The sequence below is a fragment of the Schistocerca nitens genome, chromosome 6 (assembly GCF_023898315.1).
Source record: "Schistocerca nitens isolate TAMUIC-IGC-003100 chromosome 6, iqSchNite1.1, whole genome shotgun sequence".
Classification (NCBI taxonomy): domain Eukaryota; kingdom Metazoa; phylum Arthropoda; class Insecta; order Orthoptera; family Acrididae; genus Schistocerca; species Schistocerca nitens.
Window position 1 is genome coordinate 439,879,176 of NC_064619.1, and position 23,941 is coordinate 439,903,116.

Consider the following 23,941-nt stretch of genomic DNA (forward strand, 5'->3'; position numbering starts at 1 on the left):
CAAGAAATTCTAAAGCAAAGGTCTCTCTCGCTGGCAGGTCAACAGGAAGCAACTCGTGCACAGAGGTAATTTTGAATGGATAGCAAAGAAGGATGTTTCGACGCACCATGCTAACGAGTATGTCCAATGTTCGGGCAATTCTCTGTGCACTACACTTTTGCACACCATCAGTCGTCTCCTCCTGCATTACTGTGGGCACTGCTTCCACTGACGTCGAATCAGTTCGTATCCTTCTTCTACCAGGTTGCTCACCAAAAGAACCCGTCTTTTCGAATTTCCGAATCATTTTCTCCAGACCCACGGCAGTCATCGGACCAACGCCTTTTTTCAAACCCTTCAGTGTCCGGAACTTCTGCAGAAAGTCTTGTGCACAGTCATCATTCTTGTAATACAGCTTTACAAGCAGATAGCGATCCTGCATTGAGACAGTCATGGCGAACTTCGCAGACGTGAAAGGAGGAAAAGCCGTGTACCTGGTGTGTTTGTACCAATTCAGTGGGTCGTGCACATGACAGGTGTTTTCATTTAGGTAATATGGCATATACGGCGCCATCTATTGATCAATTTTCACACTATTTATTTTCTTCTGTCATACGATTTCCCCCTTCAAAATGGCTCTGAGCACTATGGGACTTAACTTCTGAGGTCATCAGTCCCCTAGAACTTAGAAGTATTTAAACCTACCTGACCTAAGGACATCACACACATCCATGCCCGAGGCAGGATTCGAACCTGCGACCGTAGCGGTCGCGCGGTTCCAGACTGTAGCGCCTAGAACCGCTCGGCCACCCCAGCCGGCTTTTTCTCCCTTCTATGATACTGCTCGGTTACAATTTTACGTCATTCTGACCAGTGGTGTTATTTCTACAGCGTTTTGAAAGTTTAATTTTAATTATAATCACCCTGTATATTGATAGAGCGACGAATACGAAGGGCTTGACAGGCTTTTCTTAGTGTAATCGAGACTATAGAAAAGCGGAAACGACCAGGATGTTGCGAGAAAAGTCAAAGAGCAAGAAGAAGAGGATCCTGCCTGAAGATAGGTAATACTTTAAATGGCGAAAGTTGTAAATAAATAGTGAACTTGAAATTTTAAGCAGCTACAAGTAGCTCGTAACTTTTCTTTATTGACATGTTTCAGCCGACAGACACCAGATACTTACGAAATTAAGCAGCCAAGGGGCACGCTATAAATATATGTGATTGTGTATTTTATGTATGAGTGCAGCGTTATACCTGACAGACATATTTAACGTGTGGCCTTTGGCTTCTTAATTTCTGAAGATGCTGGCGTCTGTCGGATGAAACGTGCCAATAAATGAAAGTTACGTGATACTTGTGGCTGCTTCAGAATCTTTATTTCTGTCATCCTGCTTTCGCTAAAAAACAATATATTTGACAGCCGTCAGTGGAAACGATTATGCTTGGTAATTACGTAAAGGATTCGGCCCCATTCGACATCGAGCATAGTCTAAAACCTATAAATTACGCCAATGCAGTCTTTTTTACGAGCTTGTTGGAAATGCAGTTGCAGCGAACGGTAGCTCACGACCTGTAGTACGCCCGTCTTAGCTGGGTGTAGAGAGGGGGTGCTCTCGATCTTCCTCGTCGGATTGCCAACATGCTGTAACCGCGGGGTATTGGCGCCGATATCTACGGATCGGTTCCCGCAGCAGCAGCAGCTGCGGAGGCGGCAGGTCGTCGCTCCTGCAGCGCCCCGGGCGCAGATGGCCGCGGAGATAGGGCAGCAGGTGGCTGCCTGGGAACCCGACGCCCCAGGCAACTCGCCACCTGTTCGCGGGCTCCAGTCTCCGCAGACGCGCCGTGGATCTCTCTACGCGCACCACACAAACCGCACTTCCCTTTTTTTCTGTTATGACAGTCCTGGCCCTGTAAACAGTTCAGCGATACGCTTATTTTCATCAGAATCGACATCAAACCTACATCAGCAACAATAGTTCAGTCTTGAAAGGAGGGTAAAGATGAACATCAACAAAACCAAAACGAGGATAATGGAATGTAGTCGAATTAAGTCGGGTGATGCTGAGGGAATTAGATTAGGAAATGAGACACTTAGTAAAGGAGTTTTGCTATTTGGAGAGCAAAATAACTGATGATGATCGAAGTAGAGAGGATATAAAATGTAGACTGGGAATGGCAAGGAAAGCGTTTCTGAAGAAGAGAAATTTTTTAACATCGAGTATTGATTTAAGTGTCAGGAAGTCGTTTCTGAAAGTATTTGTATGGAGTGTAGCCATGTATGGAAGTGAAACATGGACGATAAATAGTTTAGACAAGAAGAGAATGGAAGCTTTCGAAATGTGGTGCTACAGCAGAATGCTGATGATTAGATGGGTAGATCACATAACTAATGATGAGGTATTGAGTAGTATTGGGGAGAACAGGACTAGACTAGAAGAAGGGATCGGTTGGTAGGACATGTTCTGAGGCATCAAGGGATCACCAATTTAGTACTGGAGGGCAGCGTGGAGGGTAAAAATCGTAGAGGGAGACCAAGAGATGAATACATTAAGCAGATTCAGAAGGGAGATGAAGTAGCTTGCACAGGATAGAGTAGCATGGAGAGCTGCATCAAACCAGTCTCAGGATTGAATACCACAACAACAACAACAACAACATAGATGCAGACGTCACAAGGAGAGATAGAGGTTTATCTTTGATGGTACCCACGTCATATGAATATGTAGTCGATAGTTTCAGGGGGACCACACTCAGCGCCGGCTGGAGTGGCCGAGCGGTTCTAGGCGCTACTGTCTGGCACTGCGCGACCGCTACGGTAGCAGGTTCCAGTCCTGCCTCGGGCATGGACGTGTGTGATGTCCGTAGGTTGGTTAGGTTTAAGTAGTTCTAAGTTCTAGGGGACTGATGACCTCAGAAGTTAAGTCCCATAGTGCTCAGAGCCACACTCAACGCCAAGCACAACCTCATTTTGAAACATTTTTCGTCAGTGGCCTCTGAACTGCAATAGTGTCGGACGAACTCCCTCTTGCGACCAGTGTGCACGCATCCTTAGTACCTCACTTGTTGTCGATAACCTGAATGAGCAGTCCAAGTCAGCGTACGGGAAACGGGCCATACTTCATTTATTTATCGTTTGACACAAACGCTTAGACATGAGTGGTACACTGGGCATTTAATTTACTCCAGCTAAGGTTCAAATGGCTCTGAACACTAAGGGACTTAATTTCTGAGGTCATCAGTCCCCTAGAACTTAGAACTACTTCAACCTAACTAACCTAAGGACATCACACACATCCATGCCCGAGGCAGGATTCGAACCTGCGACCGCAGCGGGCGCACGGTTCCAGACTGTAGCACCTAGAACCGCTCGGCCACCGCGGCCGGCTCCAGCTAAGGAACTAAGAAAACAAATACATTAAGTTTTATATATATATATATATATATATTAGTTATAGAATTGATATGAAGTATATAGTAAAATGAACAGCACAGTGTGTGGTGCAGTAAACTGTGAAATGGCCAGTAAAAACAGGTCGTGGAAAGAACCAGTAAGAAGAACAATAATTTGTACATTAAGCTGAGCAGTTGAATGAACATTAAAGTCAGCAATAAAACAACATAAAAATGAACAGTAAATTAAGAAATAAAAAGGACAATAAATTTATACTCATAAAGTTTACTCGATTAAGGAACACAGGAACCAAGCATAATCCTTATATGTTAATGTCCAAGCCATCCAGGGAGGAAACTGCAGTATCCTTCAGTTCACAAAGATCAGTTTTTGGTAATGGGCACCCTCTGATGTTGCAGTCATGCATGATGTAGTCGGTTGTCTGACGCAGAGCACCACCTCCTTGTCACGTTCAAATCATGTGAAGAGGTTTCCACTGTCGGCGGGGAAGTTCGAATTCGGTCGGTCTTCTCGTGGGGTTGGAAGTGGACCAGTGAATCGGCGCTCCAGTCTGTCCGCCTCTGTGCAATGATGACGTCTGCGTGACAGGATGATAGGACATGTCTTTAGTCACCAGATAGTAATATCCCTGGTACTAGAGGGAGCTGCGCAGGGGAAAGAAAACTCTGGGGAACACAGGAAACAAGGAGTGGAATATGTCCCACCAATAATCGAAACTTTGGGTGAAGTACGTAGAAGAGGAAATCGTAAAGAGACTCATCTAACCAGTCAGCAAACTGACGACACCCCAACATCACAGCTGAAAAAAATAAATTTATAAAAATAGATAAATAAATACTGGTTCTCACGCTGCACATTAGAGCAGTGTTTTGTTCGGTGCAGTCACCAGAACTGTTCGCCTCAGAGGTATTAAAGGCCGCGAGCGCTTATCTGATTGGCGCTCTGTTTTACAGGGGCTCTAAAAGCTGTTACGTAGGCGTAACTCAACGCTACGCGTTTTAGTGCATGATTCACCTGACGCACGTTGTGGTCGATAAAGTCAATGTTCATAATGAGCAGCAGATGCGGCATTTGCAAGACTAATGATATTTGTATCTGACTGAAATGTCGTAGGAAATCTCTGACCCTGTGGAAAGCTAGTAGAGGAGGACTCGGTTAGTTTCCAGGCTTCCAACATTAACATACTGGACCTATCGCATATATTCATTTTCTCTTATTAGCACATGCGTTGGATCGTAGCATAGCCTAGAGCGCAATGAGCACTTTATGAAACCATGGCAGTCGCCAACAGGTGCAATGATTACACACTTCAGGACGCTGGAACGTAACGTGAGGTATTACAAATAAACTCACCACAACTTTGCTTTCGATTCAAGGTCAATTCTGAATGTGGTTAGTATTTCTACACGAGGTAGCGGCAGTTTCACTTTCACTAGAAATTTTGATCTAGATTTTACACCCAGTTCTCGTAATGTAATTAATTTCTTATTAAACCTTATGTTGCTATCAGAGTCAAAATGTCCTGAGTTTCTTTTCTGTAGCTTATTTTTGCCACTTCCTCATGATAGCCTCTATTAGTTACCAGTTCTGAAAGCAATGGTGTTGTGTGATGTTGTTGTTGTTGTTGTTGTTGTTGTTGTGGTCTTCAGTCAAGAGACTGGTTTGATGAGCTCTCTATGCTACTCTATTCTGTTCAAGCTTCTTCATCTCCCAGCATCTACTGCCACCTACATCCCTCTCAATCTGTTTAGTGTATTCATCTCTTGGTCTCCGTCTACGATTTTTACCCTCCACGCTGCACTCCAATACTAAATTGGTGATCCCTTGATGCCTCATAACATGTCCTACCAACCGACCCCTTCTTCTAGCCAAGTTGTGCCACAAATTTCTCTTCTCCCTAATTCTATTCAATAACTCCTCACTAGTTATGTGATCTACCCACCTAATCTTCAGCATTCTTCTGTAGCACCACATTTCGAAAGCTTCTATTTTCTTCTTGTCCAAACTATTTTCACTTCCGTACATGGCTACACTCCATACAAATACTTTCAGAAACGACTTCCTGACACTTAAATCTATACTAGATGTTAACAAATTTCTCTTCTTCAGAAACGCTTTCCTTGCCATTGCCTGTCTACATTTTATATCCTCTACTTCGAACATCATCAGTTATTTTGCTCCCCAAATAGCAAAACTCATCTACTACTTTAAGTGTCTTATTTCCTAATCTAATTCCTTCAGCATAACTCGACTACATTCCATTATTCTCATTTTGCTTTTGTTGATGCTTATCTTATATCCTCCTTTCAAGACATTGTGCATTCCGTTCAACTGCAACAATAACTAATGCTCACTTTTGCTTTGAAGATCTATTGAGACTGGTATTTCATTTACTGCAAAAATAAAATGTTGTGGAAAATAAAGCTGAGGATCTGGTGGATTACGATAAGTTCGGCATGAGGAATGGTAAAGGCATCATAAGAGAAACTCTGATGTTACGTTTGATACTGGAAGCAAATAAGATTTGTTGTCCCGCAAATAATGTTCAACGAGGTAAATTTCTGCAAAATGTTCAAATCCGTCCGAAAAATGGGTACAGGACGCGTTGAATGGAAACAACAGTTTAATGAGCACACGTTATGGAGTGAGAGTAAACTGAAAAAAGACGAAAGCAATGAGCATAGCAGAAATGAGATAGCCTAAGTGAAAAACTTAACAACGAAACAGAAGACAAAAATTACGTGAAGGTAAGGAATTATGATACCTTGGGAGCAAAATGGCAGATGACGGACAAAGCAAATACGATATAAAGAGTAGATTAGTACAGGCAAAGGAGCGTTACTGGTCTAGAAAAATCTGCTAGTGTCACACATGGGCCCTAATCTGACGAAGGATTTGGATGGTAATGAATCATTGACTATGGGAAGACTAGAAAGAAGACACTCGAAACATTTGAGATGTGATGCTCTCTAAGGTTGTTGAAAATTAGGTGCCTGATAAGCTAAGGAATGACTAGGTTCACCGCTGAATCGGCGAAGGAAAAAACGGTTAGAAAACACTGGCAACAAGAAGGGTCAGGGTGATATTACATGTGTGAAAATGTCAGGGAATAACTTCCTTAGTACTAGAGGGAACTATATAGTGGAATGCAGTGACTGAAACAAAAACAAATAGCTGAGGGTGTAGGTTGCCAGTGCTACCCTGAGATGGAGAGACTGGCTTCGTGTAAAGACATCCTCTTTACACTTTGAGATTTGACTGAAGAATGAGCTGGCGGTTGCTCAGTGGCACAACTGTAGATCGAACAGGACATCCTGAACCAGGACAAGTCAGCCATTGGCTGAAGTTGACGGGTAGCTCCAATTTCGTGGGCGCCTCATTTCCAACGTTGCTTCTGCCGCTGGGCTGCCAAACAAATAATGCCGCAGAACAAACAAAGTTTTCGTCTCAAAATCGTTAAGCTGTAACACCTTTAAAAATTAAATCGTTAACAGGATGGACAGAATTGAATTAAAGACTAAATAGATTTGAGAAATCATCATTGTTCGGTTTCGAAGCTGGGTATAAATAATCGCTAAAGGTAAGACGGGGGAGGGGGGGGGGGGCGAGAAGCCTTTAACGTATTACGTACTGTAATAGTGATGTGTCTAGCATTAGCATTGGAAGTGTTCCAAAACGGTTAGTTGCAATACAATATTGCCCTGGTTGATGAAAATATTTTTCAGGAAACTGTAAGTGAATTCTGTTGTCGTTATTAATAGAGTGGCATTATCAAAAGGGAACTTGAAAGGTAATCTTTCGAAGAGATATTTAGAATACCTACTTACGCTTAAAAAAGGCTCTATTCTAACGAAAAATAGACTGATCTTTTCCACTGACGCTTGTGGTCGCGTGAAGAACTTCGTGAGCATTATTTATATGAGCGGCTCAGTTTACACGCTGCACAATCGAGATTCCAGAGAAACTATGCTTTACGACACCAGTAAGATCCGAGAGAGAGTGGAAAGGGCACTGGATTCGTACGTAGAGCAAGACGGTTCAAATCCCCACCCGTTCATCCACATTAAAGTTGTCCTTAACTTCACTAAATTGCTTAAGGCAAATGCCGCGATTGTTCTTTTGTAAGTACTCGTTCGATTTTCTTACATCTCCTTTCACAGTCCAGGCTTGTGCTATTCTCTAATGATCTCCTCGTCCACACAACTATCATCGTTGATATATATTCCTCCTCTTTCAGTGGCACGTATGTAGTCAGATTTCCGCCGGTCCTTCTCTCTTTGGTCTCGCCCTACGCAAGGGTATATTGGCATCACGTGGTATTCCCACTGATGACCTGTCCCCACGAAGCTCTATCTCGGGTATGATGAATTGCTCGCTGGAAACTCGTTCTTGTCAGGCTCTTAATCTGGTCTATCCACCGCAACGCAGCGCGTCCTCTAGGTCTTCGACCGTCGACTTTTCCTCTGTTCTTTCCATTGACCCTCGCCTTCTGGCAATGTGACCACAACATTTCACCTGATTTTGGTTGACAATAGTCAACAGTATTGTTCTGATGCCGAGTTGCCTCAGCATCTATTCATTAGTTCGATGTGCTGTCCACGGTGTTTGAAGTAATCTTCTGTAGCACCTAATTTCGAGAGCATAAGTCCTGCATTGTGCAGGTGTCCGCTGCACAGATCACGATAGGGAAGTTCAAGAGTTTGGAGAGAGCTTGGTTTTGACAGCGATGGCGGTGTCCTTTCAGATGCGAGTACTTTTGCTGTAGAATTTCTCGCAATCGAAGTGCGCCTACGGATTTCAGGCTTGCAATATCCAATATCAGTGACAACAGAGCCTAACTAATCGAGGCGACTGACGGCCTCGTAGCCAGCAATTTTTCCGATGTCAGGCCTGTTGTCATTAGGACGCTCCACAGTCATCACTTTCTGTTGTTGATTTCCAGACCGTATTCACCGCTTTTTTCGACCATGGTTTTCAGTTAATGTTCGTCTGTTGCTGTTATATGAATGTCATCTGCATAACTGAGATTGACAAGTTTTGTGCCACATACAACAAATCCGTCAAACCAGCATCAAGAAACCTTGTAGTTACGTGACTACAGTATGCACTGAACAATTGTGGAGAGAGAATGCAATCTCGTCTCAAGCGGGAAATAGTAGAAAATACGTCTGAGAACGTGTTAGTGATTCTTACTGTCGCTGTGTTCGATAAGTACAGTTGCTGGATCAGCTATACCGGAGGTGTTGGCGTACCCATCTCGGTGAGGACTGTCCATAGCTTGGGCTACTTCACCTTGCCGAAAGCTTTCTTGTAGTTCACGAAGCAGATGAACATCTCGACATTACATTTCCTTGCTTTCTCTATGAGCTGCTGGATGTTTAGTATTTACTCACGGATTCCCTTACCTGGAATAAACCCAGTTTGTTCGTCTGATGTTTGTGGGAATAAGAAGCTCTTCAGCCTCTTGTTCAAAATAGTGAACATGGTTTTACTGGCACGGAGATAAAGGTTACATTTCGATAGTTCGCACAGTCAAGTGGAGAACCTTTCTCGAATAATGGTATGAGAATGATTCGGTCTGGCCAATTCCCAGATGTTTAGATCTTCTGACAACCTACACAGGATAACCACACCCACGTTACCCAAGATTTTTTAGGACTTCAGCAGTAAATGATCTCTGATTCTGTCACTTTTTAACATAAATTCCACTTCTCCTGTGAGGATCGCCTGTTCAGCGCCTATTGTGTTCTGGTACCTTGACATTGCTTGTGAGACCTCAGCAGAAAGGTTGATGCAATATTGTCTCCATATTTTGGCAGTGCCATTTCCGACAATAATGATATTCCCTTGGTCATGATTAATAATCTCAGTCCTAAGTAAATACCTCCATGGGAAGTATTCCACCTTGTCGTTCAGTTCAAATAGTTCAAATGGCTCTGAGCACTATGGGACTTAACATCTATGGTCATCAGTCCCCTAGAACTTAGAACTACTTAAACCTAACTAACCTAAGGACAGCACACAACACCCAGTTTGTCGTTCAGTTTTGAGCTACTGTTCTCCGTTACAACTGCCTTTAGCTCTGTAACATTTTCTTAATGTGTTTATGTTTATGTTGATCTCTATTCCAATTTTCTGTACAGGTTCCGGAATAATCGGAACCGAGGTGATGCAAAACTCTTTTTGATGTGTGTAGTATTCAGTAGGGAAGTAAAATTTTGAACGTATATTTCTAGAACACTCTCGACAAAAGCATGGTACCAGAGCATCATTTATTATTTGTAAGTATTTACTACAAGCACCCGAAATTCTATGTACCGACTTGACAGAAAATCCTAGGAAGTTCTGGTCTCACGTTAAATCAGTAAGTGGATCGAAACAGCATATCCAGACACTCTGGGATGATGATGGCATTGAAACAGAGGATGACACGCGTAAAGCTGAAATACTAAACACCTTTCTCCAAAGCTGTTTCACATAGGAAGACCGCACTGCAGTTCCTACTCTAAATCACCGCACGAACGAAACAATGGCTGACATCGAAATAAGTGTCCAAGGAATAGAAAAGCAACTGAAATCACTCAACAGAGGAAAGTCCACTGGACCTGACGGGATACCAATTCGATTGTACACTGAGTACGCGAAAGAACTTGCCCCCCTTCTAACAGCCGTGTACCGCAAGTCTCTAGAGAAACGGAAGGTTACAAATGATTGGAAAAGAGCACAGGTAGTCCCAGGTTTCAAGAAGGGTCGTCAAGCATATGCGCAAAACTATAGGCCCATATCTCTGACATCGATCTGTTGTAGAATTTTAGAACATGTTTTTTGCTCGCGTATCATGTCATTTCTGGAAACCCAGAATGTACTCTGTAGGAATCAACGTTGATTCCGGAAACAGCGATCGTGTGAGACCCAACTCGATTTATTTGTTCATGAGACCCAGAAAATATTAGATACAGGCTCACAGGGAGATGCTATTTTCCTTGACTTCCGGAAGGCGTTCGATAGAGTTCCGCACTGTCGCCTGATAAACAAAGTAAGAGCCTACGGAATATCAGACCAGCTGTGTAGCTGGATTGAAGAGTTTTTAGCAAACAGAACACAGCATGTTGTTCTCAATGGAGAGACGTGTACAGACGTTAAAGTAACCTCTGGCGTGCCACAGAGGAGTGTCAGCAGACCATTGCTTTTCAAATGGCTCTGAGCACTATGGGACTTAACTGCTGAGGTCATCAGTCCCCATTGTTTTTCACAATATATATAAATGACCTAGTAGATAGTGTCGTAAGTTCCATGCGGCTTTTCGCGGATGATGCTGCAGTATACAGAGAAGTTGCACCATTAGAAAATTGAAACGAAATGCAGGTAGATCTGCAGTGGATAGGCACTTGCTGCAGGGAGTGGCAACTGACCCTTAACATAGACAAATGTAATGTATTGCGAATACATAGAAAGAAGGATCCTTTATTGTATGATTATATGATAGTGGAACAAACACTGGTAGCAGTTACTTCTGTAAAATATCTGGGAGTATGCGTACGGAACGATTAGAAGTGGAATGATCATATAAAATTAATTGTTGGTAAGGCAGGTGCCAGGTTGAGATTCATTGGGAGAGTCCTTAGAAAATGTAGTCCATCAACAAAGGAGGTGGCTTACAAAACACTCGTTCGACCTATACTTGAGTATTGCTCATCAGTGTGGGATCCGTACCAGGTCGGGTTGACAGAGGAGATAGAGAAGATTCAAAGAAGAGCGGCGCGTTTCGTCACGGGGTTATTTGGTAAGTGTGGTAGCGTTACGGAGATGTTTAGCAGACTCATGTGGCTCTGCAAGAGAGGCGCTCTGCATCGCGGTGTAGCTTGCTGTCCAGGTTTCGAGAGGGTGCGTTTCTGGATGAGGTATCGAATATATTGCTTCCCCCTACTTATACCTCCCGAGGAGATCACGAATGTAAAATTAGAGAGATTCGAGCGCGCACGGAGGCTTTCCGGCAGTCGTTCTTCCCGCGAACCATATGCGACTGGAGCAGGAAAGGGAGGTAATGATAGTGGCACTTAAAGTGCCCTCCGCCACACACCATTGGCTTGCGGAGTATACATGTAGATGTACACTCCTGGAAATTGAAATAAGAACACTGTGAATTCATTGTCCCAGGAAGGGGAAACTTTATTGACACATTCCTGGTGTCAGATACATCACATGATCACACTGACAGAACCACAGGCACATAGACACGGGCAACAGAGCATGCACAATGTCGGCACTAGTACAGTGTATATCCACCTTTCGCAGCAATGCAGGCTGCTATTCTCCCATGGAGACGATCGTAGAGATGCTGGATGTAGTCCTGTGGAACGGCTTGCCATGCCATTTCCACCTGGCGCCTCAGTTGGACCAGCGTTCGTGCTGGACGTGCAGACCGCGTGAGACGACGCTTCATCCAGTCCCAAACATGCTCAATGGGGGACAGATCCGGAGATCTTGCTGGCCAGGGTAGTTGACTTACACCTTATAGAGCACGTTGGGTGTCACGGGATACATGCGGACGTGCATTGTCCTGTTGGAACAGCAAGTTCCCTTGCCGGTCTAGGAATGGTAGAACGATGGGTTCGATGACGGTTTGGATGTACCGTGCACTATTCAGTGTCCCCTCGACGATCACCAGTGGTGTACGGCCAGTGTAGGAGATCGCTCCCCACACCATGATGCCGGGTGTTGGCCCTGTGTGCCTCGGTCGTATGCAGTCCTGATTGTGGCGCTCACCTGCACGGCGCCAAACACGCATACGACCATCATTGGCACCAAGGCAGAAGCGACTCTCATCGCTGAAGACGACACGTCTCCATTCGTCCCTCCATTCACGCCTGTCGCGACACCACTGGAGGCGGGCTGCACGATGTTGGGGCGTGTGCGGAAAACGGCCTAATGGTGTGCGGGACCGTAGCCCAGCTTCATGGAGACGGTTGCGAATGGTCCTCGCTGATACCCCAGGAGCAACAGTGTCCCTAATTTGCTGGGAAGTGGCGGTGCGGTCCCCTACGGCACTGCGTAGGATCCTACGGTCTTGGCGTGCATCCGTGCGTCGCTGCGGTCCGGTCCCAGGTCGACGGGCACGTGCACCTTCCTCCGACCACTGGCGACAACATCGATGTACTGTGGAGACCTCACGCCCCACGTGTTGAGCAATTCGGCGGTACGTCCACCCGGCCTCCCGCATGCCCACTATACGCCCTCGCTCAAAGTCCGTCAACTGCACATACGGTTCACGTCCACGCTGTCGCGGCATGCTACCAGTGTTAAAGACTGCGATGGAGCTCCGTATGCCACGGCAAACTGGCTGACACTGACGGCGGCGGTGCACAAATGCTGCGCAGCTAGCGCCATTCGACGGCCAACACCGTGGTTCCTGGTGTGTCCGCTGTGCCGTGCGTGTGATCATTGCTTGTACAGCCCTCTCGCAGTGTCCGGAGCAAGTATGGTGGGTCTGACACACCGGTGTCAATGTGTTCTTTTTTCCATTTCCAGGAGTGTAGATGAAATAATGGCGATCTGTTGAGTCTATGGTTCAGAAAAATGTTCAAATGTTTGTGAAATCTTGTGGGACTTAACTGCTAAGGTCATCAGTCCCTAAGGATAGTCCCTACTTAACCTAAATTATCCTAAGGACAAACAGACACACCCATGCCCGAGGGAGGACTCGAACCTCCGCCGGGACCAGCCGCACAGTCCATGGCTGCAGCGCCCTAGACCACTTGGCTAATCCCGCCCGGCTATCTATGGTTCCTTTGTAAGATGATCACTGGAAGTTCATTGCATCTGCGATTATTGGATATCTGGCTCAGGAGTGTGCAGCAGCCAAGACGGAAGAAGTGGCTGCAGTTACAATTTGTTCGGAGTACCTCCTGCAGTGGCTTGCGGAGTATATTTGTAGATGGTGATTTGTGAAGTGGTCCAGTGGTACGGAAATTGTGGTCCGGAAACTGAGTGGGAGTACTGCGAACGCACTACTTGTCGATCAGCTGCGGCAAACGCGCGGCGTGGCAGCTGCCGTGTGGGCAGATCGCGTGGCGCCAGGCCAGAGGAGGCGCGGCTAGCCCGGCCAGTGCAGCAGTCGTGGCGGCCTGGAGCGCTGGAGCGCCGCCAAGTGTGGCAGCGGCGGGCTGGGGAGGGGGCAGCCGCCCACGCGCGGGGCTGCCTAACTGGCCGGCGTCGCCGGGGCCCCGGCTGCGCTGCCAGGTGATTAAGCCAACAGCCGTGAAGCGGCGGCGATGACAGGGCCGCGTCCGCGTGGCACAATGCCGCCCACGCGGGCCGGCACGCGTCACCGCCACCGCCGCCCACCCGCTGCCCGACCAACTCCCACCGGCCGCGCTGTGCTACGAGCAGCTTAGGCGCTATCACTGCAGCGCTTAACACCGACAAGCTGGGCGCTGGCCACCACTAGGTACCCCTGCTCAGGGACGGTGCTTCGTCTCTGGACGGGGCGGAGTCTGTTAGCGCTCCCACAGATACTCGTCGTAAATGAAAACTAGAGCTACAGTTAGTGGCGGCACACTTCGTATCGCTCTTCTTAACCTCAGACCTTGTGATATACGTAGATTTTAAAGGATGGCAATGACGCCACAGCTTCTGCCGTACTGCGCAAAGATTCCCTACAGCAGGCTTCAACACAATGAAGGCAACCTTCATTACGCCATTACAACTTTACGGCAGAAAATGTGGTGCCGTTTCCATTACTTGAAGTCTACCTATTCCAAAAGGGATAAGCTTCAGAGCAGTGAAACCAAACCTGCCACCAGTAATTCTACCTCCAGTTTCCATTTCAGTAGAAGAAGACAGCTTAAAAATCTTAACTTTGTGCTGAAAATGAAGTCTGTTTGCTTTTAGGGGTAGTACGTTTCTGCCTGTTGTGTGATTCCATGGACAATTGCATTTTAAACATTTTGTCTCATTTCGGTAATATAAGAAGTGGCAAAGTTTCATAAAACACCCAGTATAAGCGCTCTAAGCCTGAGAACAACTGACCATGAAGGATTTACCCGAATGAGACAGAAATCGGTAGATGCAATGTACACCTACTGGCCATTAAAGTTGCTACGCCACGAAGATCACGTGCTACAGACGCGAAATTTAACCGACAGGAAGAAAATTCTGTGATATGCATATCATTAGCTTTACAGAGCATTCACACAAGGTTGCGCCGGTGGCGACACCTACAACGTGCTGACATGAGGAAAGTTTCCAACCGATTTCTCATACACAAGCAGCAGTTGACCGGCATGGCCTGGTGAAACGTTGTTGTGATGCCTCGTGTAAGGAAGAGAAATGCGTACCATCACGTTTCCGACTTTGATAAAGGTCGGATTGGAGCCTATCGCGATTGCGGTTTATCGTATCGTGACATTGCTGCTCGCGTTGGTCGAGATCCAATGACTGTTAGCCGAATATGGGTGGGTTCAGAAGGGTAATACGGAACGCCGTGCTGGATCCCAACGGCCTCGTATCACTAGCAGTCGAGATGACAGGCATCGTATCCGCATGGTTGTAACGGATCGTGCAGCCACGTCTCGATCCCTGAGTCAACAGATGGGGACGTTTGCAAAACAACAACCATCTGCACGAACAGTTAGACGACGTTTGCAGCAGCATGGACTATCAGCTCGGAGACCATGGCTGCGGTTACCCTTGACGCTGCATCATAGACAGGAGCGCTTGCATCGGTGTACTCAACGACGAACTTGGGTGCAAAAATGCCAGAACGTCATTTTGTCGGTTGAATCCAGGTTCTGTTTACGGCATAATGATGGTCGCATCCGTGTTTGGCGACATCGCTGTGAACGCACATTGGAAGCGTGTATTCGTCATCGCCATACTGACGTATCACCCGGCGTGATGGTACGGGGTGCCATTGGTTACACGTCTCGGTCACCTCTTGTTCGCATTGAAGGCACTTTGAACAGTGGACGTTCCATTTCAGATGTGTTACGACTCGTGGCTCTACCCTTCATTCGATCCCTGCGAAACCCTACATTTCAGCAGGATAATGCACGACCGCATGTTGCAGGTCCTGTACGGGCCTTTCTGGATACAGAAAATGTTCGACTGCTGCCGTGGCCAGCACATTCTCCAGATCTCTCACCAATTGAAAACGTCTGGTAAATGGTGGCCGAGCAACTGTCTCGTTACAATACGCCAGTCACTACTCTTTATGAACTGTGGTATCGTGTTGAAGCTGCATGGGCAGCTGTACCTGTACACGCCATCCAAGCTCTGTTTCACTCAATCCCCAAGCGTATCAAGGCCGTTATTACGGCCAGAAGTGGTTGTTCTGGGTACTGATTTCTCAGGATCTATGCACCCAAATTGAGTGAAAATGTAACCACATGGCAGTTCTAGTATAATACATTTGTCCAATGAATACCAGTTTATCATCTGCATTTCTTCTTGGTGTAGCAATTTTAATGGCCAGTAGTGTAGATTTTAAAGGATGGCAACGACGCCACAGTTTCTGCCGTACTGCGCAAAAATTGCCTATAGCAGGCTTCAACACAATGCAGGCAACCTCCATTGCGGCATTGCGGCATTACAGCTTTACGGCAGAAATTGTGGCGCGGTTTCCATTTTTTTGAAGTCTACGATTTCCAGAAGGTATAAGCTTAAGAGCAGTGAAACCAAACCTGCCACCACTAATTGTACCTCCAGTTTCCATTTCATTAGAAATAAATAAAAAGTTTAAAAAACTTAACTTTGTGCTGAATACGAAGTTTGTTTACTTTTAGGGACTGTGCATTTCTGTCTGTTGTGTGAGCCCCTGGACAATTGTATTTTACACGTTATGTTTCATTTCGGTAATCTATGAGGTGGCAAAGTTTGGTAAAACACCCAGTACATGCACTCTAAGCCAGAAAACAAGTAATCATGAAGGAATTGTCCGAATGAGACAGAAATCAGTAGATGCGACTTACATTTGCAAACAAATGATTAGCATTTCAGAAAAAAAATGAATTTATTCAAGAGAACTTCACAAACTGAGCAAGTGAATTACACGTTGGTCCACCTCTGGCCTTTATGCAAGCAGTTATTCGGCTTGGAATTAATTGAGAAAGTTGTTGGATGTTCCCTTGAGAGATATCATGATAGATTATGTCCAGTTGGCGTGTTAGGTCGTCGAAATCGCTAGTTGGTTGTGGGGGGGCTGCGTATAAGTCTCGAAATGTTCTCAATTGATACAGATCCGGCCGATCTTGCTGGCCAAGACAGTGATTGGCAATTACGAAGAGAAGCAAAAGAAACTCTCACCCTGTGCGGGCGGACATTATTATACTGAAATGTAAGCCTATGATGGCGTGTCATGAACGACAGCAAAGCGGGGCGTAGAATATCGCAGGCGTACGGATGTGGTGTAAGGGTGCCGCTGATAATAATTTAAGGGGTCCTGCTATGACAAGAAATGGCAGCCCAGACCATCATCCCTCCTTATAGGGTCGTAAAGCGGGTAACAGTCTGGTTAGTATCCCATTGCTATCCGGGGCGTCTCCGAATTGAACCCCTGTGAGCAGTGAATATCTGTCTGGAGATGCCCTTCACAGTGGCGAGTACCAATCCGACTGTCACCCACCATATGGCCCGACAACCTAGAGTGATGGTCTGGGGCGCCGTTTATTTTCTTTGGTTGTCATCTGTGGTACCCCTAAGGAACAGAGGTACGTCGACGATATTCTACGTCCCGTTTTGTTGCCCGTCATGGGCATACATTTCAGCAAGATAGTGCCCGCCCGCACACGGGGAGAGTTTCCACTGCTCGTCTTCGAGCAAGCCAAACCCTGCTTTGGGCAGCATAGTTGCCAGAGCTCTCCCCAACTAAGAACGTTTGGCTCATTATGGGCAAGTACTTGCAACCAGCTCAGAATTTTAACGAGCTGACTCGCCAGTTGGACATAATTTGTCGCGGTATGCTTCAGGAGGACATCTAGAAACTCTGCCACTGAATGCCACTCCGAATAACTGCTCACATAAGCGCCAGGAGTGGACCAATGAGTTAGTGACTTGCTCAGTTTGCGAAGCACTTTCTATTGAACAAACCATTCAATTTTTCTGAATTTGTAATCATTTGTTTGTCCGCACAAGGACAGCACATCTACCGATTTCTGCCTTATCTTTGGATAATTCCTTCGTGGTACTAATACCAAGTACATATCCTCAGGGCGCTTCAGCTGTCCCTATAGATGTGTTTTATGCAACCCAGACCACTCTCACTCGCTACCTTTTTGTCGGAAATTCAATATAGCTGACCTTTGCACTGGGATACGTTTACGCTGGAGGCTATGGTTTTCGAGTTATTCAATATAAATGCATTTAAAGGTCACTTTTGTACGTTTTCCTTGAATAATTCAAAAACCACGGCCTCCAGCAGAAACGTGTCCAAGTATAAAATTTAACTACATTAAATTTTCTACAAAAATGTCGGAATGTAGTCAAATTAAATCGGGTGATGCTGAGGGAATTAGATTAGGAAATGAGACACTTAAAGTAGTAAAGGAGTTTTGCTATTTGGGGAGTAAAATAACTGACGATGATCGAAGTAGAGAGGATATAAAATGTAGACTGGCAATGGCAAGGAAATCGTTTCTGAAGAAGAGAAATTTGTTAACGTCAAGTATAGATTTAAGTGTCAGGAAGTCGTTTCTGAAAGTATTTTTTGGAGTGTAGCCATGTATGGAAGTGAAACATGGGCGATAACTAGTTTGGACAAGAAGAGAATAGAAGCTTTCGAAATGTGGTGCTACAGAAAAATGCTGAAGATAAGGTGGGTAGATCACGTAACTAATGAGGAGGTATTGAATAGGATTGGGGAGAAGAGAAGTTTGTGCCACAACTTGACTAGAAGAAGGGATCGGTTGGTAGGACATGTTTTGAGGCATCAAGGGATCACAAATTTAGCATTGGAGGGCAGCGTGGAGGGTAAAAATCGTAGAGGGAGACCAAGAGATGAATACACTAAGCAGATTCAGAAGGATGTAGGTTGCAGTAGGTACTGGGAGATGAAGAAGCTTGCACAGGATAGAGAAGCATGGAGAGCTGCATCAAACCAGTCTCAGGACTGAAGACCACAACAACAACAAAAAAGGCCTTTTCATTTTTTCTGTAGGAACTATAGTTTGCCGGCAATGAGAACGAAAATATGAAAATCTTGCAAGTGGTGTTTTTAGGCGTTGCTGGTTGCATAACACTGATCGGTAGGTCAGCTGAATCACACACACACACACACACACACACATATACAGGGTGGTCCATTAATCGTGACCGGGCCAAATATCTCACGAAATAAGCGTCAAACGAAAAAACTACAAAAAACGAAACTTGTCTAGCTTGAAGGGGGAAACCAGATGGCGCTATGGTTGGCTTGCTAGATGGCGCAGCCATAGGTCAAACGGATATCAACTGCGTATTTTTAAATAGGAACCCCCATTTTTTATTACATATTCGTGTAGTACGTAAATATATATGAATGCTTTAGTTGGACCACTTTTTCGCTTTGTGATAGATGGCGCTGTAATAGTCACAAACGTATGGTTCACAATTTTAGACGAACAGTTGGTAACAGTTAGGTTTTTTAAATTAAAATACAAAACGTAGGTACGTTTGAACATTTTATTTCGGTTGTTCCAATGTGATACATGTACCTCTGTGAACTTATAATTTCTGAGAATGCATGCTGTTACAACGTGATTACCTGTAAATACCACATTAATACAATAGATTCTCAAAATTATGTCCGTCAACCTCAATGCATTTGGCAATACGTGTAACGACATTCCTCTCAACAGCGAGTAGTTCGAATTCCGTAATGTTCGCACATGCATTGAGAATGCGCTGACGCATGTTGTCAGGCGTTGTCGGTGGATCACGATAGCAAATATACTTCAACTTTCCCCACAGAAAGAAATCCGGGGACGTCAGATCTGGCGAACGTGCGGGCCATGGTATGGTGCTCCGACAACCAATCCACCTGTCATGAAATATGCTATTCAATACCGCTTCAACCACACGCGAGCTATGTGCCGGACATCCATCATGTTGGAAGTACATCGCCATTCTGTCATGCAGTGAAACATCTTGAAGTAACATCGGTAGAACATTACGTAGGAAATCAGCATACATTGCACCATTTAGATTGACATCGATAAAATGGGGGCCAATTACCCTTCCTCCCATAATGCCGCACCATACATTAACCCGCCAAGGTCTGTGATGTTCCACATGTCGCAGCCATCGTGGATTTACCGTTGCCCAATAGTGCATATTATGCCGGTTTACGTTACAGCTGTTGGTGAATGACGCTTTGTCGTTAAATAGAACGCGTGCAAAAAATCTGTCATCGTCCTGTAATTTCTCTTGTGCCCTGTGGTACGGGTGCAATCGATGTTGATATAGCATTCCCAACACCGACGTTTTTGACATTCCCGATTCTCGTGCAATTTGTCTACTACTCATGTGTGGATTAGCCCCGACAGCAGCTAAAACACTTACTTGGGCATCATCATTTGTTGCAGATCGTGGCCGACGTTTCATATGAGGCTGAACACTTCCTGTCTCCTTAAATAGCGTAAGTGTCCAGCGAACGGTCCGGACACTTGGATGATGTCATCCAGGATACCAAGCAGCATACACAGCACACGCCCGTTGGGCATTTTGATCACAATATCCATATATCAACACGATATAGACCTTTTCCGGAATTGGTAAATGGTCCATTTTAACACGGGTAATGTAACACGAAGCAAATACCGTCCGCACTGGCGGAATGTTACGTGATACCACGTACTTATACGTTTGGGCCTATTACAGCGCCATCTATCACAAAGCGAAAAAAGTGGTACAACTAAAACATTCATATTTCCTTGCGTACTACACGAATATGTAATAAAAAATGGGGGTTCCTTTTCAAAAAAACGCAGTTGATATCCGTTTGACCTATGGCAGCGCCATCTAACAGGCCAACCATAGCGCCATTTGGTTTCCCCCTTCAAGCTAGACGAGTTTCGTTCTTTGTAGTTTTTTCGTTTGACGCTTATTTCGTGAGATATTTGGCCCGGTCACTATCAATGGACCACCCTGTATATAGGATGAAGCGAAATTCGAGCACTCGGGCTTCGCAGAGCGACTCCTCACAAGCCAGCGATAGAGAAATGTCTCTCACAAAATTTCGTCCGGCGACTACGTCCGGCAGAAAAAGTACGTTAAAGACTGGGAATCTGGCAACACTGTAACCATATGTATTGTAACTATCTCTGTCAGCACACATTACTCGTCCTGTGCCGCTGGTGCAGTGGATAGAGATTTAGGTAAGCATGCAAGGGTTTGACGGATCGATCCTGGGTTAAGGCATATGTTTCTTATTTGGTAAATGTAGTCCATGTGGTACTGTATCTGGCACCTTAATCGTCAACAGCGATTGGAGCGTGTCCTCTACAAAACATTTGCAATTACATACTACAATCGTTGAAACATAAGACTGGTCCGCTTTGAAAGAAGCCCTTTCCAAGTAATGGTTGTGAATTTATTCGCACCACTACATTTACGAGATGCGAAACCTGTTTTCTTTGTACCCTCCTCCAGTGTTCCCATAGATTAGTACCAACTATTATTCCTGCCTCGTCCAGATCCATTATATTTCGTTAGGGCCTTACGTTACCAGTAGGACTAGCAATGTGCTTTGCGAATAATGTCCAAACTCGGTTACTATTTGTGTGTGTTATCACTAAGGCCCCACTATTTATGCCTTTCAACATTGAGTGTGGAAACCACATGCTGTGTAGTACATATCTCAACGCATTATTATTATTATTATTATTATTCTGTCGATGAAATTGTGGAAAAAAAAAGGCTCTGAGCTCTATGGGACTTAACTTCTGAGGTCAACAGTCCCCTAGAACTTAGAACTGTACATCCATACCAGAGGCAGGATTCGAACCTGCGACCGGAGCGATCGTGCTGTTCCAGACTGAAGCGCCTAGAACCGCTCGGCCACACTGGCCGGCAAAATTGTGGAAACATCACGTCTATTACTGTTAGGGAAACAGCGTAATTCTAAACCGAACATTTCACAATTAACGGTGTCAGGACGTATCATGCAGAACAGTATCTGTCAGAGGGGTAATGTGTGTCAAGTGGAACAACGCGCAGGACTGATGGCGTGTTTACACCGTAGGCACTGTCCGCCAGATAGGGACTAGTCGGCAGCGGAGTAATGGGCCCGTGACAGACTCCAATGTTCTTGCGTACACGTACCGAATTTTCTCATTATAAACCCTTGAACCAGAGTAGTAGACGTATGACATACACAAATGATGAATATGTGGATATGTTTCTGGTCCTTGCTAACTGGGCTGGTGTTGCCACTTTTGAATATGCTGCTAGATGTCCCCGTCGACGCCATCCATATAAAAATGTTTCGTCGTCTGGAGCTGCGACTTGGGGAATCAGGTTCTCCCCTTCCACCATCTCGTGACAGGGGTCGTCCACAGACTCGCCGTACTCCAGTGCACACACGTCATACAGCATGTAAACGTCACTACAGATATCAGGATTTAGCTGTGACATGTTCGATATGCCTGCCATCGTTGGTGATGATGTGGCGCAGGCGAATAGCGAAATTCTGTATGACGCGCCGAAGTTTTTGGTGGCGAAAATGCAGAGGATCTGGAATTATTCAGCCTTACACTCTCCCAAATTTCCTCACTTAAGTATTCATGCTCACTTCTTTCAGTGTAAAAAACATCATTTTCTGCATTAAAGAACGTCCCGGCAGACAAATGCATGACCCTCAATGAGGAAAATTTAGATTATTATTTATTTATCATATGGTTTTTAGTTCCGGGAATCTCCAAAGAGATGCTCGGCTCTCCTTCGAAGCAGCTCTTTTCATTTAAGCAGAGGGGCTGTATCTGTAAGGGAACTGGAATCTTTCAGGGAAAGAAAGGTGTTCGGAAGGAATTGGCTGTGGCCTCTGGTAAGGGACAAACCCCGGCATTCGCCCGAATTGATAATGTAATGCCATAGAGAACCATATTCACGCTTGCTGGCGGATGGATTCAAACCACCTTGCTTTCTGAATTCAGGGATTTCTACTCAGTGACCCAAGTCGGTGGAGAATTAAGAAAAACTGGTTGTTGTACATTGCTTTAAAATAAAATAACATGTATCAGAACAAAATGTTGAATTCTGACGTTGAATGATTCTTCTTTAATTGTGCCTGTTTAGTCATTCGATAGTGCATGAATGCATACATATTTTAAGATTTAATTGTGCACGGGATTGCAGGCTTCAGTTATTACAGTATTACAAGAGTGTGAAAAAAATTAATATGCAGAGTGCAGTTGCCTCGGACGAATTCAAGCAGCCCACTGAAAAAAATCGTTTAGTACCGAACGAACTGCGGAATGTGCTTTCCTCCCCGATCCTCTCTGCTGTCCACAAACTCTTTCTCATCATTCCGAATCGAAAGTGGTTTTGGTGATTGAATACCGCCCAGGTGGTCGATATGTTGTCATTTGGGCTAATAATGACAGAATATTGAGCAATGTTTTTCTAAAGAAATACAATCATCGCCGGTTGGGCGATATTTTTCTTGGTCAACGCGATTTTTTGGCGACGCAGACAAATTGAAATGTATTTTTATGCACTGATTTTAATTTAATGTTATTTGTAATGATATTTTTGCTCCGCTGCCTTGGGAAATACTGAAATATTAGAACCACAAAGATCTATCAGCCTCCATTTAATGAATATTAAACTGCTGTAGATTTAATCATCTTGTGAATGTTGAGGTTCTTCGTAGTTCCGTGCTTGCTAATAAAATTTGAGAGGAAACACGCCGTATCCAAGACGCCTTTGTAATTTTGCTACAAAGGTGTCTTGCATGAGGCGGAATTCCTCTCCAGTCTGCTGTGTATAAGTAATTGGGCGATTATAGTAGGGTAAACTCATTTATAACTTCCCATAACGCTAGCGGACGAATCAAAATCGATTTCCACCTTATTTCTTATTACAAACTTATCACTACAGCATACAGCACAAAAAAACAATAGATAGTAACATTTACATTAAACACAGCTGCAAGTAAGAACTAAACCGATTAACAAAACAACAATTGAGCAGCCTGCCTCTGTGGTCGAGCGGTTCTAGGCGCTTAAGTCCGGAACCACGCGGCTGCTACAGTCGCAGGTTCGAATTCTGCCTCCGGCATGGATGTGTGTGATGCCCTTAGGTTAGTTAGGTTTACGTAGTTCTAAGTCTAGGGGACTGATGACCACTGATGTTAAGTCCCATAGTGCTTAGAGCCATTTGAACAATTGAGATCAAACAAGACCAACAACTGATCCTGTCTAAAACAGGGATAGACGATAGCCGATAGTACTGCCGATGTACAGATAGTTTAAATCTGTTGTTGTTCTTACTGACTATCGATAGTGCATATCCCTTTTTCGCTGTATGACTGAAAATAAAAATATTTTCAATTTCACTACACAGCAGCTAGGTTGT

General features: G+C 45.0%; 1 protein-coding gene across 1 annotated transcript in view; it reads left to right on the plus strand.

The window, feature by feature from the left end:
- LOC126262560 (protein Wnt-2) overlaps positions 1 to 23,941 on the plus strand; it is a 545,379-nt gene that overhangs the window by 511,936 nt on the left and 9,502 nt on the right. The gene's annotated exons all lie outside the window — the stretch shown is intronic.